The sequence below is a fragment of the Halichoerus grypus genome, chromosome 1 (genome assembly GCF_964656455.1).
Source record: "Halichoerus grypus chromosome 1, mHalGry1.hap1.1, whole genome shotgun sequence".
Lineage (NCBI taxonomy): Eukaryota > Metazoa > Chordata > Mammalia > Carnivora > Phocidae > Halichoerus > Halichoerus grypus.
In genome coordinates, this window is record NC_135712.1 from 149,281,194 (window position 1) to 149,304,892 (window position 23,699).

At 40.8% G+C, this 23,699-nt stretch overlaps 1 protein-coding gene and 2 long non-coding RNA genes across 9 annotated transcripts in view; 1 reads left to right on the forward strand and 2 right to left on the reverse strand.

Annotated features, from left to right (window-relative positions):
• LOC118536927 (uncharacterized) overlaps positions 1–21,364 on the reverse strand; it is a 47,513-nt gene extending 26,149 nt beyond the window's left edge. The window contains exons 1-2 of the long non-coding RNA XR_004917880.2: positions 21,079–21,364; positions 1,293–1,451 (exon numbers count right to left, since the gene is read on the reverse strand). This is a non-coding gene — a long non-coding RNA (uncharacterized LOC118536927). The remainder of the gene's footprint in view (positions 1–1,292; positions 1,452–21,078) is intronic.
• On the reverse strand, positions 12,452–15,664 carry LOC144381985 (uncharacterized). Its single transcript, XR_013448376.1, has 2 exons — positions 15,616–15,664; positions 12,452–12,977 (listed from the first exon to the last, which is right to left on the reverse strand). It is a non-coding gene; the product is annotated as an uncharacterized LOC144381985 (long non-coding RNA).
• A 64-nt stretch (positions 21,365–21,428) lies between the features above and the next one.
• LRRFIP2 (LRR binding FLII interacting protein 2) overlaps positions 21,429–23,699 on the forward strand; it is a 105,236-nt gene continuing 102,965 nt past the window's right edge. For 2 of the 7 annotated variants that reach the window (XM_078073763.1, XM_078073766.1), the window contains exon 1: positions 21,450–21,695. The gene's annotated coding sequence lies outside the window, so the exon portion shown is untranslated. Of the gene's footprint in view, positions 21,696–23,699 lie in introns of all 7 variants that reach the window. The other 5 variants (XM_078073770.1, XM_036094182.2, XM_036094180.2 and 2 more) reach the window with 5 other exon arrangements.

Below are 23,699 nucleotides of genomic sequence, written 5' to 3' on the forward strand. Positions count from 1 at the left end.
CCTGATTTCTCCTACTTCCTCCCCTGAAGTCTGCCCTTGAACCAGGCCAAGCAGAGTTCTTGAGAGGCTTTGCTGATACTGTCCTTCTCACCTGGAGTATGTCCCCTATCCTTCCCAGCCGTATTTGTCAGCTCACATCCCACATTTTCTAGGAACCTTTCTGTACAAGGCAGGGTTCTCAGGGTGCCAGCAACAGAAACTGACCCTAAAAGACCTTATTGGAATGATACTGGAAAGCTTACAGAATATATAGAATCTGACCTGGCAGGCCCCTGAAAGAAGAGGAATTTAGGTTCCTGAGGAGTCCAGGTAGCAGGAGTTAATGGGTGGTCCTTTTAGGGAGCTTCAGGATAGATTTTTCCACCCTATGTTCCTGTGCTCAAGATTCAAATTCCGGGAAGAAAGAGCATGAATGGCCTGATGGGTCACTTGGTCACACATACCCCTTGGCCACAGCACTTTAATTGACAATCCCATCAAGACTGTGTGCAATGGATTGGGGGCAGATTTGGGGGAGGGGGGATAACCAAAGTGCTACAACCAGAAGAAGGGGGAAGGGAGGCCAGGCAGGTCAGACATGAAGACCACAGCCTTTTCTTCCTTCTCTCGAGACTTAGACCCACACTGCTGTCTTCTCTTGTGATGGCCTCTTGCCAGCCTGTCTTGCCTAAAGTTGTCATTTAAATTATGTGCAGCAAAATCACCATCAGGGCCATCATTATTCTTGTTTCAGAAGCACATATGTTGCCTTCCTCCAAATCTGTAAACCTCTTGGAACCAAGAGCTGAGGCTCCTAATTCTATATGTTTGCTCAAAGCCCCACTATTGCTCAGGTATCAGCTGGGTGATCTGCTGCGTATTGGGTGGAAGAACCGGACACCAAGGAGGGCTCTAGGTAAATGGGAAGCTTTCCCTGGGGGAGCCCTGTATCCCCAAAATATACCTATTCCCAGGTAAGAGCAACTAGTTCTAGAAGCTCTGGGGGTATTTCTATAAATCATGTTCAGTTCAAGGCATCTTCCACCAGATCAGGCTCCTCTAGACGTCTGTCATGGTTAGATGTGCTTCTGAAACAGTCCCTGTCATTGAATCTTCTTTTATGTTCTTTTTTCTCACTTAGTCTTTTATTTAAAGCCCTTATGAGAACCGCGGACTTTCCCTTTGCTAACCCGTAGTTTGGGGGAAAAGACTGGACAGGGATTCAGGATATGTTCATCCAGGGCCCACTCTGCCACTAACTGCTTCACTGGTTGTCAATTCATTCATTCAACAAATAGGCATTCAGAACCTACTATGTGCCAGGCACCGTTCAAGGCACTACTGGGGATGCAGTAGCGACCAAGGAGACCAAGTTCCTACCCTGCTGGAGCTTATGTCCACACATCTGGGTCTCCATTTCCTGGAGGTGGGAGGCCTTCATCAACTCTCATGCCTTCTTCAGAACTATCATTCTAGAATTACATAAAGGGAAGACAATTTTCTATATCTTGTTCAAGGCAAAGGGGTATTCAAATTACCCGAAGAGGTAAAACATGGTGGTTGTGTTTCTGAATCTGGATGAAAAGATAGAGAAAGGGATGCCTGGGTGGCTCAGTTGGTTAAGTGTCTGCCTTCAGCTCAGTTCATGATCCCAGGGTCCTAGGATCAAGTCCCGCATCAGGCTCCCTGCTCAGTGGGGAGTCTGCTTCTCCTTCTACCCTTCCCCTCTGCTCATGATCTCTCTCTCTTTCAAATAAATAAATAAAATCTTAAAAAAAAGGAAAGATGGAGAAAGACAGACAGAGAGAGACACAGAGAGACTAAATAGTAAAAGCTCCACAAAAGTTTATTCAATGGCATATCCCCAGCCCCTACAACAATGCCTGACACCTAATGAATGTTTAATAAATATCTCTTCAGTGGATGAATCACATGGGAAAAACAAAAAGGGTGGTTGGGAGGGGAAAATTCCTCACCATGACCTTAGGTCCTTACATATACCTCTTTCCCTCTTTCCTGTCTTGGGAATCCTGCTCCTTCAAAGTAGTGCTTTCTGTAACTCCCCCACCTCCTCAGACATTTGGAGCCAAGTAGGGTCTAGGCCTGGGGGTTCAGAATTAAACTGTGGACTCTGCTTCTGCTCCTTCTCCATGGTTCTAAGAGGCTCTGACTCATTATTGCCCATAACCTGGGGCTTTCCCTCTTCTGATGGAAATCTTCCCTCTCTTAATCTTCCTGTTCCTTCTTCAGAGAGGACAATGTTCACTTCCTGGGCACAGAACATGTTCTTCCTTAATAGGTTTGGGCCTAAGATCACAGATTTGTGTGCACACAGAAATAAGCCAGGCAGGTAATGTGACAGACAATAGGGAGTGCTGGGGACTGTGGCAAACTATGGAGCTTAGCCCTCTGTGGCCAAAATCAGACTTTGAAAAAGTACGGTGTGGACAAAAAGAACCTTCTGTGTAGACACTCTAAGACCACTGGACCCTCATTTATGGCCTCTACCAGTCAGTAAGAGGAAGCTAGAAAGACTCGTCAACTTTTCACTTGTCACTCTACACCAAGTCCCCCCCTAAGACCACAGGACTGTCAGCCTGAATGGAGTGAGGGGAAAGGAGGACATGCTCACTGGAAAATAGAATGTACGTTAATATCTTAAACTATCATTCTGCTAGATCCACATTTGGCTCCAGTAGCAACTTGTCTTGGGCTAAACTACTGAAAATTGCTGTAGAGGCACAAATAGTGGCTCCAACAAAAATTGCCTTTGACTATTGAGAGGGGAGCGCCTGGGTCAGAAGGATCAATTTTCTGATGAATCAGTGAACAATTCTGAGTGGAACTAATCAGGCTTGTGTTGTGTCACCCTTTCTTTATAACCCATAGTTTAGTGATCCGAACTCTGACTACCCGCCTCCTCCTTCTGCCTCCCTAACGTGTGTGCAAACACCCTGCATGTGCTTGGCACATACGTATGCACACAGAGAATGAGGATGTAGAAAACTATGTTGGAGGGATCAGAAGTGTCCGAGAGATGCTAGAGCCTCCTGGACAGGATTGGGACAGAGAGAGATGCAAGAGGATGATGTCCTCTTTTTTTTTTTTTTCTTTTATCTTTTCCTGCCTCCAGGGAATCCAGAAGGTCTCAGGGAACTATAGTCCTGGGTAACAAATTAGCTCCTTGGCAAGGCAAATTCCTGGAGGATTACAGGATGGGGAGCGTGCCCAGCAGCACTTCTAGTTACTGATGCCAAGGGAATAGGAAGGGTAATCAATTATTTTTTTCCCTCAGGATTCCAACGTGATATTATCCCACAAAACATTGGGTCAGATTTCCAAGGCCATGTTAGGTCAGGCTTGGATTACCCATCATATTAGTTAAGGTGGTACTGGTTTCAAGGCAGAGAAACGGACTTTGGCTGACTTAAACAAAAAGGGGGATTATCGGAAAGCTCCTGGGGGCTTTTATGAAATCAAAGGAAAGCTGAATAACTGCAGGTCAGCAAGGGAAGGACTGGAGCTCCAGGAGTTCATGGTTGTGTTGACATTGATATGATTATTTCAGCCTGCCTAGGCTCTCTGGCTCTTCAGGGGAAGAAAATCTTATGGGCCCTGTGGGTTAGCTTGCATTCCCTACAAGCAGAGGGATTGTGGTGCAAGTGATTTTTGTGGGGAGTGCTCTCAGCAGAAACCTACAAGGCAGTGAGGGAAGCAGGTGGGGCAGGAGCTAGTCTAGTCTCAGCCTGATCTTACAGTGGGATCTGCAGAGTTATCCCGTCTTGAAGCAAGGGAGTGTGCCTTTTGCATCCCTATGTCCATCAGTTATTGGCTGTGGGCATAGTTTCTCCAACATTTTTGGGCAAGGCTATTCAAGAGAAGTGGCTGGCTGTGAGCCACTAGCAGCCAACATTCACAGCAGTCGGGGGGTGGTGCACTGCCCTCGAAAGGGGATCTGGGATCTAGGCAGAGCACCAACTGTATTCACGCACGGCACCTAGCTTGGGTAAGGTGTCCACCCAACAGCAATCAGCCATAGAGACAGAGGCCAAAACCTGAGGTCTAGACGTGGCAGCAGGGGCCGTTTCCAGAGGTAAGTGAACAGAAGAGTGAAGGGCAGTCATGCCAAATGGTGTCCAGCATATCTACTTGTATCACTTCCACTGAAAATGTCCTTCTGGACAGAGTGCAGAGCTGCGGCCAGCTGTGTTTCCTCTTCAGTAAGGAGAACGTTTGCGTCCCAGGCACCCAATGTAATCTTCCTTAATGGCTTTAGGCTTGGAGTCACAAATTCCAATGTCAACAGAGATAAGCTAGCCAGGTTGTGTCAATTGTGATAGACAACAGGGAGTGGAGACAGTTTACCACAGTCCCTGACACTCTGTATTGCCTATCACAATTGATATTATTGCCTGACCTCTCTCCGTATGCATTTGAATGTATGATCCCAAGCCTAAACCCATTAAGGAGGGTTTATGTTAGGTGCCTAGGTATGAACCTAGAAGTGGAATCTGTAAGTCATAGGGTATAAATGTGTTGAGCTTTAGTAGACATTGCCAAAGAGTTTCCCAAAATGGTTGTACCATTTGATACTGCTTTTGGTAGTGTATGACAGTTCTAATTGCCCCACATCCTTACCAGCACTTGGTACTGTTTGTCCTATCTCATAGTGATATTAATCTGCACCTCTCTGATGACAATAAAGTTAAGCACCATTTCATGTATCTTTTTTTATTGTTTATGGGAATGCTTTATATATTCTGTATATGAGTCCCTTGTCAGATATATAACAAACAATATATAGAGATACGTATAGCTACATAGACACATATATGCACACAGACACATACAGAGTGGAAGAAGATATATGTAATTTGTATGTAAAAATATATTTGTTATACATAACTTTATATTTAAAAGTAAATATTAACATATTTATATTAAAATATTTAAAATACATTAAATAAAATATTTAATACAAATATATATTTATTTATAATATATAATTAGATATATGATATACTTACATAAAAAGCACTCTGTGACTGGCTGCTTTTTAAATATTGTCTTAAGTAATTTTTTTTTAAGATTTTATTTTTGGGGCACTAGAGTGGCTTGGTCAGTTGAGCATCTGACTCTTGGTTTTGGCTCAGGTCATGATCTCAGGGTTCAGGGATGGAGCCCCGGGTAGGGCTCCAGACTCAGCAGGGAGTCTGCCTTCGTATTCTTTTTCTCTCCCTCCCCCCCACCCCTCCTCCTACTCATGATAGCTCTCTCTCTCTCTCTCTCTCTCTAAAATAAATAAATAAATATTTTTTAAAAATAAAGATTTTATTTTTAAATAATCTCTATACGCAATACAGGGCTCAAGCTCACAACCCCAAGATCCAGAGTCCCATGTTCAACAACTGAACCAGCCCCTCTTGAATTATTTTTATTATTTTATTATATTTATTATTATTTTATATTATTTAAGGTGCCCCTCTTAAATAATTTTTATAATGAAAATAAGAATTTGGGGTGCCTGGCTGGCTCAGCTGGTGGAGCATGGGACTCTGGATCTCAGGGTTGTTGAGTTCGAGCCCCACATTGGATATAGAGATTACTTAAAAATAAAATCCTTAAAAAAAAAAAAGAAGCATTTAAATTTAATTTAGTCCAATTTATCAATTTTTTCCTTAATGTTTAGCATTTTATGTGTCCTATTTAGGAAATCTTTGTCCATATCATAGTCATATAGATAGTCTCCTACTTTTTTCCTAAAAGATGTACCACTCTACTTTTCACATTTAGAAATACAATTTATCTAGAATTTATTTTCTGTGTTTTGAGTTAGGAGTTGAGCCCCCAACCCCCATATTGATAGCCAATTACTTAGCACCATTTATGGAAAAGACCATCCTTCCCCAAATAGACTACTGTGCCATATTTGTCAGAATCAGATGATAAAACATGTATGAGTCTATTTTTGGTCTCTCTATTTTCTTTCATTGGTTTATTTGTTTAAACTTATGCCAATATCACACTATCTTAATAACTATAGTGCTATAGTCTTAGTGCTATAACTATAGTTATATAACTATATAACTATAACTATAGTGCTATAAGTCTTAGGGTGACTGATTGTCCTGGTTTTCCTAGTACATTCTGCACACACACCTCCCCTTCCATTTGAGATATTATTGACATATAATTGTGTATTAGTTTAAGGTATACAACACAATGATTTGAGATATGAAAATTTCTGGGTTCTAAAACTGAAAGTATTGCATCTGAGAAAACTCCTCAGTCTCTGGCAAACTGGGATGGTTGGTTATCCTCCTAAGTTCTGATATCTGGTGGCATTGATCCTCCTTTGTTTTTCTTCTTCAAAATTGCCTCAGCTATTCTTCACCCTTTGCATTTCTTTAAAATTTTTAGAATCAGCTTGCCAATTTCCAGGAAAAAAAAGAAAGAATGAAGGAAAGAATGAAAAAAAGAAAGAAAAAGAAAGAAATCAAGCCTTCTGGGATTTTTCATTGGGACTGCCTTAGCCTATAGATAAATTTGAGGAAATTGGCTGCACTTCTTTCATTTATTCCTACATATTTAATGTCTTTTCATGCTATTGTAAATAGTACCATTTTTAAATTTTTATTTTATTTTTGTTGTTATTGTGTTCCAGTATAGAAATAAAATGAAATTTTGTAGGTTGACCCTCATCCAGTGACTTGACTGAATTCACTTATTAATTATAATGATTTATAGACTCTTTTGGATATTATATGTATACAATCACTTTCTGTAAAAAATGATCCATTTTTTTCTTCCTTTACAAACTGTAGGTTTATTATTACTTTCTTGTCTTATTGCACTGGCTGAAAACTCTAGTGCAATGTTGAATAAAAGTGGGGATGGAGTCACACAATTATCTTTTAATTTGATCCTATGGAAGATACTGGGTTTTTTTTTTTAAGATTTTATTTATTTATTTGACAGAGAGAGACACAGCGAGAGAGGGAACACAAGCAGGGGGAGTGGGAGAGGGAGAAGCAGGCTTACCGAGGAGCAGGGAGCCTGATGCGGGGCTGGATCCCAGGACCGTGGGATCATGACCTGAGCCGAAGACACGCCCAACGACTGAGCCATCCAGGCGCCCCAGATATTGTTTGTTTTTAAAAATATTTTATTTGTTTATTTGAGAGAGGGATAGAAAGAGAGAGCATGAGCTGGGGGATAGGGAGGGGCAAAGGAAGAAGGAAAGAATCTCAAGCAGACTCCCTGCAGAGCGTGGAACCAATGTGGGGCTTGATCTCGTAACCCTAAGATCATGACCTGAGCCAAAACCAAGAGTCAGATGTGCAACTGACTGAGCCACTCAGGGACCCCAGAAGGCATTGTTCTTTAACTTTAAAAAATAGTGTTTTGAGGGGTGCCTGGGTGGCGCAGTGGGTTTAGTGTCCAACTCTTGGTTTCTGCTCAGGTCATGATCTTGGGGTTGGGAGATCAAGGCTCCATGATCCACGTGGAGTCTGCTTGAGATTCTCTTTCCTTCTCCCTCTGCCCCTCACACTTGTGCCCCCTTCTCTCTCAAATAAATAAATCTTTAAAAAATATATATTGTTCCAAGGGTAAGAATTTTATGTACAGTGGCCAATGAATAGTTTTATGGCAGGTGGGTCTAACTGTACCCCTCCTTTTGTACAAATAAGCCCAATAAGATGACTTACTCTCGCATTCACCCATTTGCTGCTGAAGTTGGGATTAAAGCCCATGTTTCCTGACGAGCTTCCTGTGAGTGCATCTGTTGGTTTTTGTCTGCCTGTAATCCCTACCCCTTTCTTACTTCCTCTTTATTTCTTCATTCCAACCATGTAATTCCAGAAAGACTCCCAATCACGTTACTCTATCCCTTTAGCTCCAGGGTCTTACACTAGGCCCATCAATTTATTTCTCCCCAAAATTCAAATGGAAGGCTCCTGAAGTCTTGCAGAAACGCCCTAAGAACAGGCACAGGGTCTCTTGCTGTTGCAGACCTGGAGGTCTTCTGATTCCTGTCCTTTCAAAGGTTATAATCTCTAGCTCTCCCATAAACTCTGGAACTGTTCAAGAATCCTCTTTCCAATGAACTACCTTTTCCCCTTAGCCAGTCAGTTTCTGCTGTGTATTAATCAGAGAATGGATATACCCCCTATTCTCTTTACTCTGCCACCAACATGGAGCAAAATGGGAACATACTTTTAAGGATTTAACTGTATTCTATTTATATTTTATTTATTATATTTTTAATTTCTTCCTAATTGACTGAAAACAGTCATTGCATATTAAAACCATAACTTTGAATTTCTTTTATTGCATATGCATAATTTAAATCCATATATTCCAGGTTTATTTATCCCCGGGAAAGTTAGCAAGTTAGATATTTTATTTTTGAATTTTTGTCCTTTCGACTCCTCTATTATAAGGATAAGAAAATATTTCTGTAAAGGGCCAGATAGTAAATATTTTAGGCTTTGTGAGCCATATGGTCTCCCTCACAACTACTCAACTGCTGTTGCAGCCATGAACAGTACATAAATGAATGAGTATGTCTTTGCTCCTATAAATGGACACTGACATTTGAATTTCATGTGTCATAAAATATTCTTCTTTTGATTAAAAAAATTCAAAATGTCAAAAACAATTCTTAGTTTACAAGCCATACAAAAATAGTGGTAGCTAGATCTGTTGCATGAGCTATAGTTGGTCAACTTCTGATCTTTCTCCCAATTGTGATACATTATTGGACAGGAGAAATAATGACTTATGAAATTGAGATTATAAAGCAATATGCATTATTTATGGGATATAGAGCAACTTGTTTGTCTCCTAAATTGATAAGCACATATTCAAGGATATAACTAGAAAGGAGATATATATCTATAAAGGATATAAGTAGATAAGATCTTCCTATTCCCGGGAATTCCTATGTAACATAGGAGAAAGCAGAAAGATCATACTATATACTAAAGTTCTCTGTAATTATTTCTTGACTATCTAATTTTATAATGTACTAATTAAACATTCATTGTTAATACAAAATCAAAGGAAATAAGGGGCTTTGAGATATAGATCACCTCATCACTTACAGTAATAATGATGCCTTATATTTGTACAGCATTTGATAGTTCACAAAAATTATAGTTCCACATATTATCTTTTCAGATCCTCAAAACAACCCTGGAGGTAGAGAGGCAAGATATTATTATCCTAATTTCAAGAAGACCAACCTGCCCAAGATTACACAAGGGACAAGGGAGTGGGAGGAATTTTCTAGTCATACCTCTGAGTCATAGTCAGACTAATTTCCATCAAATATAATGATACAATCATGTAATTCAAGAGCTGGGTAATGAGTAAATCCTGCTTCACCAGCTGATGAACACACAGTGATTCAACATAGGGATGCCTTTGGTTTGTCAATGCAAGCCTCACATGTCTAGATCAGTGGGAAATCCAGACCTCCTCTCCTCTCCTCCTTGCTCCACCTCTTTCTCTTGTATATCTAGGAATCACAGCAATCAAAATCATGGCTGATTGTTCTGGAAGGTGTTACCCTAGCTGCTGTAGCAGCTGGGAGTCTAGTGTCGTTGCTGACTCCAGAGCTTTCCAAAGCTATGCCCTTGGAAAGCAATGCCCTTGTCAACTTCCACTGCTGCCCACAGGATTTGAACATAGTGTCCTTGTAACTACTGAAGCACCAGTCTGAGATAATTACACTCCAACTCAGATCCAAGCTCCAGTGTCGCCAAGACCTTTGGCTACCATTACTTTGATTGCCTATGAATACACAGGCCATCAGAAGGAAGGGACTTGGAGTGTGCTTCCTGTCCTGACTGTGGCTATTACTGGAACACTTCCCTTCAGGGGTTCCATAAAAAAGAGAGATGCTCCTTTCCTCAGGATCATACTTTTAGACAATGCATCCACACCAACTGGCTCAGGGATCCTAATATTACAGGTCTTCCGATTCATTTACTCAGTAACTTCCCCAGGGCACAAGTCGGGTGTAGAAATAAGCTGCCCTAAAGCCTTTATGTATGTTTGTATGTTAAGTACGTATGGATGGACTGATTGATTTAAATTTAATTTCCAGTTATGGAAAATTTAAAATACACACAAAAAATGGAGAATATGGTATTAAACCCCATTTATCCCTCATGTACCCATCACTCAGCTTTAACCCTTATCAATTCTTGCTTAATCTTGTTTTCATCTCTCTTGCCACTTCCCCCCTTCCCTCTGGAATATTTTGAAGGAAATCCTGTAGATTATAGAATTCTGTCCTTATTCAGTATATGACTCTAGTAGACTATTTTCAAAAACACAACCACAGTATCATTATGACAAGGACAAAATTACAAACCCTTAATTAATAATTCCTAAATATCATCTAATAACCAGTCTACAGTCAAATTTCCCAATTGTCTCAAAAATGTCTGTTTATAACTTGTTTGTCAAATCAGGATCCACCTACTATATTTGGTTGTTAGGTTTCTTAAATCTTTCTTAATTTATTAAGGTAATTGTTTGGTTGAAGAAATCCCATCATTTGTCCTGTAGAACTTTCCACATTCTGGGTTTAGTTGATTGCATCTTCTCTGGTGTTGTTTTGACACTTTCCTATATTGCTCATTCTCCCTGCTCATCAACTGTTACATTTAGAGGCTTGATTGGATTTAAACTCAAAATATTTAGGGGAGTAGCAAAAATACTTCATAAGTGATTCAATATATTTTGAATGCACCACATCAGATGCATATGATTTATGGTCGTTCGACTCTTAGTGATGTTAAATATTGATCAGTGGCTCCAGGTGTTTTCACTCTACCCATCAATCTTTCATTTAATGTTTTAGCAGCCATTGGTGATTGGTATTTAAGTCTATTTTATTAGGAGATTACAAAATTATCTTTTGTCATTTCTTTTATATTTATCAGCTGGAAATATATATATATTTTAAGATTTATTTATTTTGAGAGAGAAAGCGCACGTCCACGTGCATGGAAATGGGGAGAGGAGAGAGAGAATCTCAAGCAGACTCCGTGCTGAGCACAGAGCCCGACAGGGGGCTTGATCTCAGGACCCTGAGATCACCACCTGAATCAAAATCAAGAGTTGGGCACTTAACTGACTGAGCCACCCAGGTGCCCCTCAGTTGGAAATATTTTATACAAAGAGGCTTTTTCTTAACAACTCTGGTCACCCTAAAATACAATTTGTACAGGAGAAGCAGACTGATTCTTCTCCTTTATTTACCAACTGCCATTACCATATAACTTAGCAACTTACTATGGCAACTTCCAGGTGACTTGTATATTTTCTTTTCCTAATGTCATCATAAACTTGTGGATTTTAACATCATTGATGTGATAAATGATTTAAAATATATTCTGTAGGGGCGCCTGGATGGCTCAGTCGGTTAAGCGGTTGCCTTCAGCTCAGGTCATGGTCACAGGGTCCTGGGATCAAGTCCCTCATTGGGCTCCCCGCTGAGCAGGGAGCCTGCTTCTCCCTCTGTCCCTCCCTCCACTCCTGTGCTCTCTCTCTCAAATAAATAAATAAATAAAATCTTTAAAAATAAATAAATAAATAAATAAAATCTATCCTGTAGGCAATGGTGAACCAGGCAACCTTCAAATATAAAGCATACCTGACCATGGATCTAAAAATCAAACAGTAAATTTATTGTTTTAGGAGGAATCCTTCCTTATGGAACTAAAAATTAAGATCAAAATCTCCAAACATCCCTAAACTTTTAGTCACAACACTTAACAATGAATATTTCCAGGATCTTATACTTGTTCTCTGATTTTCTTCTTTACTTTCAGTTTATTCGACTTCATATCATTAATGTCTGAGTTATCTGATTGAGGCTAGAGATTCAGTTTCTGGCACGCCTAATGATTTCCATCTTTATTTCATTCAAATTACATTTATAAGACCTACATTTCCTATAACTAGTATTTGCAATTTCATTTTTATAAAATAAGAGCAAATTAACACCCAAATAATTGGCCAGTACTCTGGTAATTGAGCATGAGTGTGTGGACAATGGGGACGAAGCTCAAATGGAAGCATTGACAAATAGTGAGTGCCTGTGTGTGAGTTGAACGTGCTTGTCCGCTGACATACCAAAGCCGGAATTTGATATGCAAAAGGAGGGTTAGGTGTTTTAGCAGAGTATGCATGAAACTCTATTATCGACTGTGACAGGCTGGATTGTTTGTCAGCTTGCTTGTTATATCGCCACCAGACAATTAGTTCTGAGAGGGCAGAAGCCACCTGTATTGTTCATTTACTTCTAGCATCCAGTACATGATTTTTTAAAATAGAAGAAAAAAATGATGTATGCAAGGCAAGAGAAAAATCTACAATGGTTTTGAACAGCAAGAGTCATAATTAGATCTATTTTTTAGTTGTACCTTTGGCATATTTTGACTCTGGGGTATGGTATGATACATAAATTTTATTTTATTTATTTATTTTTTAATTTATTTAAAAATTACTTTGAGTAATTACTTTGAATGGAGTACATTTTATCTAGGAATATCCTGAACAGTAAACAAATCAAATGAAATCACTGGTAGTTCCATTCCTTACGGTTAACATTTGGGTGTCTATGTCTGTATAATATTAAACAATATAGGAATCATCTTGAACATATTGTTTAGTAATCTACTACATTAAATACATGGCTAATACTATCCTATGTTACCTTTTCCTGCGATAGAAATTTTAATGGCTATATTCCATGATCATGTCTATTTTTAAAGTAACCAGACCCAAATCCAATTTCCAAACATGAGATTCTGATGAACAGGACCACAGAGCAGTGATTCTGATCACAATCGTGCTTGTTAACAACAGCAGGCGATTCCATGGCACATACAGCTCCAGGATGTGAGATTAACTTCAACAACTATTCATTTAGTTCGGTTTGATTTTCTGCCAGGCTTATGACCAACTTGAAGCAGGTCCTAGAACAGAGAATGCTATGTTTGGTGTCCAGGGAAGTAGCAAACTAGAGAAGCCATCCCAAATTCCAGAATAATAGAGAGAGCCAACATTCTCTTTATACCCATGTTATCCATTTTCTGCAGCAAAATTTGAACTAAAAGGATAAAAATGCCATACAGGTCAGGTTAAACATCTTGTGGGGAAAGTAACCTATTAGTGTAGAAAGGAATGGAAATGGTGATACCAAAAAGAAATCGGAAAACTAATCTGTCTATATATTTTGCTTTCAAGCAAAATTTCTACACTGTGTAAATAGGCTTCAAGAAGATAAACTTAAGCCGATTCATTGTCACTTGCTTCTGCAGTGGTTTCTCAGGCATCTTAGCTCGCAGCCACCCTGCCCCCAGGGTACTGAGGGCTAGTAAATATTTTTCAGGCACACTGACAATAGGAAAGAATTGTAGGACAAGAAACTACCTGCAGTACTTAGGTGGGAGTATCCTGGAAAGTGATGTGCTGAAAAACTGACCCTTCCAGCTGGTTAACTTTTATATTCATGCATTTATTTACTTTTTGTGACATTCACTCATCAATGACAAGTGAATATATGACAGCCTAATGATACATGGGAAATAGTGCAGTATTGTGTATAGAATTGGGAGAGATGTAAAATGAGTGCTGTGGTATTTCTTCTTTCTTTACATTTTTTTTTTTTTTTTTTAATTTCTACATCCAAGGTGGAGTTTGAACTCAGGCCACTGAGATCAAGTCACATGCTCTTCCTATTGAGCCAACCAGGCACCCCCATGGTATTACTTCTTTTTAAAAGCTTGAGGAAGGGGTTGTCTGGGTGGCTCAGTTAGTTAAGTGTCTGCCTTTGGCTCAGGTCATGATCCCCATGTCAGGCTTCATGCCCAGTGAGGAGTCTGCTTCTGCCCCTCCCCCTGCTCCTTCTCTCACACACACTCTCTCAAATAAATAAATAAAATTTAAAAAAGAAGAGCTTAAGGAAGAATGCTTTAGGCCTTTGTTATTTGATATAGTATGTATTATTTTCTGACCACCAGTATCCATTTCTTTATTTTGGTGACAGCACCCCATTTTTTCTTCTAGGGAACCACTCCTTTCCTATAGTCCATGTTCTTTAGACCAAACAGCAGTGAAACATGTGACTCACGTTTGGCCAATCACAGCACAGAATTTTCCTAGCTACAGTAATTTGTTAAGGGACAGGCAGATAATCTGTGTTGGTTTAATTAGTGAATCCAGGGACTTCTGGGAAGGATCTCTTTCTTGCTGGACTTGGACCAGGATGGATGCAGACTTGAAATTTTTGGGAACCGTCTTGCTACCACATGAAACCTGAATATAAAGGCAATATGGAGGAGAGCTGAGACTTTTTTATTGTTGCTTTTTGTTTTTCAGAAGGCTCTCTCTGATCTGATCTGAAATGTGCATGAGTGGCAGTAGGTTGAAAGTTCTAATTCTATCCTTATTTTCACAGGACAGCTAGAAGTGTCTAAACTATTTATAAGAAAATTGATACTTTATGACAAAAGAAATGAAAAAACTGTATTGGAATAGTTTATTATATAAGCATCATAAAATGTTTTGGGATATGGCATTGTAGAGTGTATAAAATAAAATAGGTCTTTTCTCAAGAAATGTATAATCTGCTTGGAAAGACATGAACAACATTAAAAATGAAACCCTTTAGAACACAAATGAATTGCAAACAGTATGCATATAAATATTCTGCTTGGCAATATAAAGTGATATCTGGAAACAAAACCAACCTACAACAAAAGTATGGGTAAAAGGGTTTAGGCTAAACTCTGAGTACTTCCATTTAATTCTCAAGGCAGTGGTCCTCATATCCCTAATCGTTAGGTAGATTCGCACATTTGTATTTCCTGTCTGGACGTTTCCTCTGAATTACTGACTTGTATATTTAATTGCCTATTTAATATCTTTACTTAGATGTCCAAAAAAAGTCTTTTCCTCCAAACTTGCTTGACCTAGACTGTTTTCCAAATTTCAGTAGATGGCAAGCCCTTCCTTCCAGTTGTTCAGGTCTAAAACCTTACAGGTTGTCTTTTACTTTTCTCTCTCCCCTTTTTAAAGGTTTTACTTATTTATTTGAGACAGAAAAAGAGAGAGAGGGTGCATGAGCTGGGGGAGGGGCAGAGGGAAAGGGAGAAGCAGACTGCCCGTTGAGCTTGGAGTAGATGTGGGGCTAGATCCCAGGATCCTGAGATCATGACCTGAGCTGAAGTGGACACTTGACTGAGCCCCAGGGGCCCCTACTTTTCTCTTTTTCTTGCATCTTGAATCAATTCCATCAGCAAATCTTAGTGTCTCTATCTTCAAAATGTATTCAGAATCTAACCACTTCTTACCTCCACTGCTGCCTGAATTATTGCAATAGCCTAACTGGTCTTCTTGATCTCATCATTGCCCCCCTAAAGTCTATTCACAATACAGCAGCTAAAACAGTCTCATTTTATTAGGTAAATTTTCAAACATACGGCAAAGGTGAAAAAATTTTACATTGCTCCATCTGCATACCCACTACCTAGATTCTACTATTAGCGGAGCATTCCTGCTTACAATGACAGATTGTGTAGCTCCTCTGTCCAAAACCCTCAGAGAGCTTACCTCATTCAGAAAAGAAAAGGCAGTTTCTTATGATAGTCTTCAAGACCTACTATGATCTGGTCCCTAATTCCATTCTTCCCTGTTGTCTATTACTCTTCAGCCACACTGGTCTCCTGTTGCTACTCAAACATGGCAAGTACATTTTTGCTTTAGGGTCTTTGCATTTTCTGTCCCTTTGCTTGGGATGCTCTTCTCCTAGGTCTTTGAATGACTTGACTCTTTTCTTTGGATCACTTCATCAGAGGTTTTCTCTGAGTCTTCTGAGTAAGTATTAGGTGTCATTCAACCACGTTGAATCAAATGAACCTAATATTGTTCTGAGTTAAAAAAAATGTAAAAAATATCAGGAATTTCATATGGTTCAAGCTAATAAAATAGCACCACCACCTTACCCTTTTATTCTCACCTGGGTTCCAATATTCTTTACAGAGCTTCTCACGATTTTATGTACTATCATTGTATATTGTCCAGAAGATCCTCAAAGACTGGGGATCTTTCTGTTTTGTTCAGTGCTGTGTACTCAGCATGCAGACTGGAACTTGGCCTATAGTGGGCACTCAGGACTTATTTAAAGAATGAATTCTTCAAGTTGAAGCCAGAGTGATCTTTTGGAAACACAAATCTGATGTCACTTCCACTAAAAACTCTTAAATTGGTTTGTATCACTTTTGAAACAAAGACAGGAATCTTTACCAGACCTCTAAGACCCTGCCTAATGGATCCTTGCTTAATTCTCTGGACTCATCTCACATTATCTCCCTCATTTCTTTTCAGGCCCTGGGACTTAGCTGATTCCATTATGAAGTCTTTACGTATTCCCTTTATGATACTTCTGTTATCAAGTTCACTCTGAGTCAGTTTTTTTTTAAGATTTTATTTATTTATTTTAGAGAGAGAGCGTATGCAATCGGGGGTGGGGTGGGGTTGTGCAGAGGGAGAGAATCTCAAGCTGACTTCGAGCTGAGCACAGAGCCTGATGCTGGACTTGATACTACGATCCTGAGATCATGACCTGAGCTGAAGTCAAAAGTCAGACGCTCAACTGAGCCACCCAGGTGCCCCTCCCTGAGGCAGTTTTAAGTCTTGGCTCAAAGCATCTCTTGCGAGAAGCCATTTCGGACACCCCAGATTAGGTTGAGTTCCATTTCAATGCCCTCATGCACCACCTCCCTCCCCCTAGTAATATCTATTCGGATTATAAAGTTGCTTTTGTGTGATAATTTGTCTCCCTTATCAGACGGTAAGTTTCATAAGAAAACACAGCTTTCTTTTTACTTCCTACTGGATCCCTATCATCTATGAAGTATCTGGCACATAGTAAGAGCTTAATACTCCTTTAAAAAAATCAATCCTGTTGTGTCCCTGTTACTAGTGTCTAACTGGGTACCTGGTACACAATAGATGAATACCTTTGCTAAACGAGCCGTAGTATGAAAGATGTTTGACTACTCATTTACAATAAATATAATGCAGAAGAGCCATCATTTGATTATCTGTGATTAGGCATTTATACATAATTGATACCTACACCAAATCCCAAATTCTCTCATCAACTTTTCCTCACCACTAAGACTGAAGAAAGTAAGTTACACTTCTTTTCTTTCCTTTGTTTACTCTCTAGTGGAGTAAAGAGTGAGCTGTCTGGCTAGGAAAATCCACATAGAGCCAGAATTAGCCTTAAGTGAGATTTGGCTTCTGAGCCAATAGACCGTGGCATTCTCACTTGGATAGTTAGATGTTTAGAAACTTTTTAATTTTTATTTTATTTTTTAAAGATTTTATTTGAGAGAGAGAAAGAGACAGAACACAAGCAGGTGGGGGGGGTGCAGAGGGAGAGTGAGAAGCAGAATCCCCACTGAGCAGGGAGCCCAACACAGGACTCAATCCCGGGATTTCAGGATCATGACCTGAGCCAAAGGCAGACGCTTAACTAACTGAGCCACCCAGGTGCCCTGAAACTTTTTTATTTTTAAAGATTTTACTTATTTATTTATTTAGAGAGAATGAGCAGGGTAAGAGGCAGAGGGAGAAGCAGACTCTCCACTGAGTGGAGAGCTTGACACGGGGCTCGGGTCTCCATCCCATGACCCCAGGACCATGACCTGAGCCGAAGGCAGATGCTTAACTGACTGAGCCACCCAAGTGCCCCTAGAAACATTTTTTCCCCAAATGAAAAGCTTTGCATTATTTTTCTTATTTTTTTGAAGATTTTATTTATTTTTTTATTTAGAGAGAGCTGGCGGGGGGGGGGGCAGAGGGAGAGAGAGAATTCTAAGCAGACTCTGTGCTGAGCTTAATGTGAGGCTCAATCCCATGACCCTGCAATCATGACCAGAGCTGAAATTGAGTCAGACACCCAAATGAGCCACCCAGGTGCCCCTATTTTTCTTTTAATTTTAACAGCAATCTTTTTGAAAACATTTCAGTGGTCAGAGAATAAATTAAAACACACACATACACAGGTTGTATACATTTACAGGTTTATTAGGGCAGAATGACATGGAACAGTATAAGCAGAAAAAAAAGCAGAAATCTTACAAATGACTTCTTTTTAAGTGCGCTGAAAAGAAGTTTTTAGTAAACTTGTAATTCCATGAGCACTGTGGCAAGCTTATTGACTTTGTCATTTATTAATTTAGGAAAGGGAGAAGAGCCAAATCAAGTACAATAAAGATGAATTTACAAAATGGTATAAAAATGGTAATTTTTGGATATAATGAAACATAAAAAGAAACTAAAAACCTAAAGAAGATAGCAAGATGTTAATTTTCTAGTTTTAATAATGTATTATGGGTATATAAGATGCTACCGGGGGAACCTGGGTAAAGGGTACACAGAACCTTTCTGTATTATCTTTGCAACTTCTTGTGAGTCTATAATTATTTCCAAATAAGTGAAATAAGTAAATTAATAAAAAAAGAATACAGGAGGAAAAATAGTAAAGGGAGATATGAAGGTATTTTTAGAAAGAGAATTTAAATATACATAGTTGAAGACTTGCTTTGCCAAATTTCCATAGGTTTGTAAGGAGTTAACCAAAATTTTAAAAAATGTTTCCAAGACAGACAGGCACACACTTTACTAATAAAAATATTAGGCTCTGAAAACTGGCATCCTATTTTTAATGTTTGAACTAATGATATTTTCCAGAGACATGTAGAGAGTGAAACATAGTACTGTTTGCAAAAAACAACTTAATTTTGCAAAAACCACAAAAATGAGTGTTTGCTCTTGAGAAAGGAAAACTTGTATTTCTTGACATCATCAAAGAAAAACGTGGAAGATCTGATATGAAAGGAACAAAAATGTACAAATCCTACCACTTCATTCCTCAAAACTGTATAAACATTTGCAAGATTTTCCTTCATCCATTAAATGTCCCTAGAGCAGCCAGCCTACACAGACCTGGGGGCATTCACATGTCAGAATATTCCATAAAAATCTGGGAACACATATTTTTGGCAGAAAGAAATCACTTGATGTGCAAGGAAAGACTGCTTGTGAAAGAATTCAGAGGGACACATTTAGGCAGGACCCCCTTGCAATGATAAAACGTTAGTGTCATAATTTACCACATTCCTGGGAGCATTCAAAAGACACACGGCATTATGAACTTTTATGAGTAGCTTTTTCAGTGCCAAATAGATGGCAAATATCCTACAGAGGGAGAACTGAAAACCCAGAGAAGCTCCTAAATTGCCTCATCTCACTGTACCTTAAAGCTTATTAAAGCAACATAGAAATCTGCTTGGCTGGACACTTCACTTATATTTCCTTCTTAAATATTAGAGTTTAGCAACTCGGTGCAAAGTAAAAGGGGAATTAGGGCTAGAAAGACCTGAGTTCAAATTCTGACTCTTCCAGCTACTAGTTTTGTTACCTTAGGCTAGTCACAGTCTCTGAATCTCAATGTCTTTGCTCCTAAAATGGGTATAATAATCCCCATATCTCAAGGTTGGTCCTAGTACTGAAAGGGATAATATATTTAATTGCCTAGCACAATGCTGTGCAAACAGTAGGTAGCAGTAAGTGTGAGGTCCTTCCCAGTTTTCCCAGAAGACACAACAAAATATTTCTTTCCCTGTTAGTGTGGTATGTGTGAAAACAAATGGCTAAAGGGTAAATAAAAAGGGCAAGAGAATCTAATCCTACTATTATCCAAACAATTGTTCTATTAATTATGCAGTTATATAAACTAATATTTAATAAACATTATTGGATGTATTGGTATTATTCAGGTAATGCATTAATACCTGAATAGGTCCTCTCTTTTGCAAGTTGGCTTTTTATTTTGACTTTAACTGATTTAGCAAAATAGGCCATTAATTCTTTTATTCAGATCATAACAGAGTAGAACCTTTTGGGAAGATTAAAGCGCCTCTTTTTTTTTTTTTTAAGATTTTATTTATTTATTTGAGAGAGAGAGAATGACAGAGAGAGCACAAACGGGATGGAGGGGTAGAGGGAGAGGGAGAAGGAGACTCCCCGTTGAGCAGGGAGCCTGACCGGGGGTTGATCCCCAGGAGCCTGGGATCATGACCTGACCCAAAGGCAAACACTTAACCGACTGGGCCACCGAGGTGCCCCAAACTCCTCTTGATCCCAGGTAAAAATAATAGTTTTAATGTTTACTCATGGGTCTGAGAAAAAGTGACATGGAAAAAGAAATGGTAAAAGGTTAAAGAATTTATCTTTCAAGGCTGATGGTGTAATTCTCCCCCGGAAGCGCCTGTTGACCTTGGTCTCTCTGTCTGGAGACCAACGTTCCCTAACTCATGCCTTGAACCTCCGCTAAGAGAGCCATATTCCCAGGCTCCATCAACTCGAAACGGTGAGCAAGCCTTGTGAAATTGCAAGGGTGGACAGCACACAGACAGCCCTTAGAAGGCATTAGAGACAGGTTCTTCACATGGAATCCGTGGGCTTACTCAAGCAGGTTCTGGAACCTGTAGTCCCTGTCTATAAAATTGTGGCTAAGTGTATTTCGTGCCTTTTCCCCAGGAAGCTGCTCAACTATCACTTCCCTCTAGAGGTTGGTTCTCTAGCCATCCTATCCTGAAAAAGGGGTCTCGCCCACACAATCTCTCACATCATTCTTATGTATTTCCTGCACAGCCTCACCACAATCTGTCATTACCTCGTCTGTCTGCTTAAATCCCTCTACCCCACTAGAAGGTAAGCTTCCCAAAGAGCTGGGCCCTGGCCTTTCTCCAGCGCCTTGAACCTGCTGAGTCTCGAGAGACACTTCTGGAATGAATGACACGTCCGTGTCTAGCAGATATTTAACGGCCTCTACGTCCCTCCATCCACCCCACCCCCCAACTCCGCCGCATTTTTCTCCGGAAATCATTTTAAAATCACGCGTTTTCATTTTGGAAACAAGGCTTTTCGCGTTGCCATTACACCCACTCGCTCTCGCACACCCGTTCTCTACAGCCGGAACCGCCGCCCCGGCCCACTTACCCAAGCCCACTAGGCCGGACAGTTTAGGGGCGACCAGGGCAGGTGCAGCCGCGAGCGGGCGCCCACCTCAATTCACCTTCCGGGCTCCCGGTCCTCCGCCCACCGGGGTCGCACCCCGCCACCCTCCCTCCAGCGCGGCGCCGGTAGCTAGCAGTGGCCGCGCACCGCGGCGGAAGCACCGCTCCCGGAGAGGCGCACCGCTACCCGCGGAAGAGCCAGCCGTCCTCCGCCAGGCCGGGATCCTGCCCGTCCCACAGCGCGCGCCGCCGCGGCCGCAACTGCTTCCGGGTGAGCGGGTCACCGACCCTGTGGCCCCGCCCCTCCTCCGCCTCCTTCGCCAGCCGCTCGGGCTGCGGCTCCTCCCGGGGGCCGGTTCCCGCTGTCTCTGTGTTAGCCGCCGCGCCGCGGGGCCACCGGCGTGACTGACTGACCGGCCTCGGGCGCCGGGAGCCGCCGCGTCCAGCCCAGCCTCCCTGGCCTGGAGCCTGGGACCCAGTTCGCCGTCCGCGCCCCTCGCCCTCCGCTCCTCGCTTTTCGCCCGGCCGGCTCCCGGCTGCCGACCCGCGCCCCGGCCCTTCCCGGGCGGCGCCACAGCCACAGCCCGCGCCCAGGGACAGGTAAGGGCCGTCCCTCCCGCGGTCCCGGGGCCCCCTTCCCGGCCTCTACAGCCCGTGCGACCCGCGCCGCCGCTGAGCCCTGCTGGGGGACGGGCTTCCCTGCGGGCTCTCGGGTCGGGGTCGCCCCCCGCCTACCGCGTTCGCCGGCAGCACGCCTGATTTCTAACGCGTACCCTCCGTCTGTGCGAGGGGAAGGGGTTACTCCCATTGTGGGAGAAAATACATTGGGCCGCTGTCCCTGTGCCTCGGTGCTCGAGGCTCCTTCTCCTCTCCCGCGGCGCGGCACTCCCTCGCTTCTGTCCCCGGCCCGGCACCCCAGCGAACGGTGTCAGGCCGGTGGAGGGCGTAGCATTTTTATGGGATTTTTTTTCTTCCTTGACCCGAACTGAAGCGCGGGCATAACAGGCGCTTGCTAGGAGTGTCGGGGTTAATGCTTGACTAATATGGGGTGTTATTCACACCCAGATTGTTAAGTTATACAGCTCCAGTCAGGCCTGCTTCTCTTGCCTGTGGATATCCAGCAGGAAGCAGGCGGACATAAGGGAACGCACCTCTTTTCCTTTCTTAGACGGAAAAAGTTCAAGTGTTTGCTCTACTTTTACACCGTGGAAGATGCAAATATTAGGCTGCTGAGACACGGCTAGGGAAATATAGGGAAATATTGTATCCTAAACTTTAACTGTTTATAGCTCATTTTCTTTGAGTTTCCATTTAATGACTCAGCATTTCTGCGGTAAACAGAAAAACTGTAGAGTAGGTTAATTGACTAAGAGATAATGTGTAAGAATAACTGAGTAGCCACTAATTTTTTATGTTATCACAATGGGAAGAGAACGTGGATGCAATGAATGGAACCAGAGAGATGGTGAACAGGTACGGGTGGGCGAGTTCATAATATAAAATAACATTTTTTTCAAGATAACATTTTATATGGGGATGAATCTATATATACAGGTGCATTTGTTGGAGAATGCAGTGTTGCAGACAAGAGTTAGTTGGCAGAGACTTGAGGTTTGCTGTGGTTTGGAAGTCTTGCAGTATTAACCCTTTTTAACCAACATCATGCTCTCTTTAACAAATATAGAGATGATGATCTAGTATTATATTCAAGTTACAGTAAGAATTTCAGAAAGTGTGATTCATTTAGAAAGTTAGGTCACTCTGAATCATTGATACGGATCTTAAAATTGGAATAGAGGAAAGCTAGAAGTTTGTTACTGCCTGTTTAGATGCCTTCAGTCATTTTATATGAAGTGTTTTATTATGCTTTGTTAGGTTTGTTGCTGAATACTTATTGTCATGAAGTGTGGTAAGAAAATAAAAATTGAACTTTTGCAGAGTGTTTGGCTTTAAATAGTTCCTAGTGAATTGTTGTAATTTTACCCTCCCCCACTCTATTTTTTTTTTTGCCAGATGTGGGAAGATAAATGAAGGGGTCTAGAAACAAAATAAATGTCAGTGAAAAGGTATAAAAAAGTTTACAGAAGAATCTACAGTATACAGAATAGTCTTTTCAGTGAAAGGCCTCACCTATTTTGTGAATCCTTAAAAATGTGGAATGAGACTACACTGAGTTCTTACCTAAGTTCTGCTATAGAAGAAAGTGTGTATTGAAGTTGTGATTAATTATTGGAATGAATTCATTGTAAACTAGAAATAACTTTTTATTGCTGAAATGTAATTTGATCATTTTTGGCTTTAAAAATATTGTTAAACAAAATAACCTTGAATCACAGAGAACTTGATACTCTTAGCCTTGTTTTCTTTTACTTCTTTTTGGAATTCAGCTTATTTTACCTTGATTTTCATTTGTAGGGAACTTTAGTTAGTTATCAGCTATAAAGTAATGGTAAGTTGGTCTTGCTTACCAGGTTCCTTTAATTATTTGACTAAATTTTGGCATCTTATTTTCTTGGATATTCATTCTTATATACAGAGTGTTCCCTAATGTTGCTTTTGATTTTTGTCCAGCTAATAGTGACTTAATTAAGAGTTTCAGTTCCC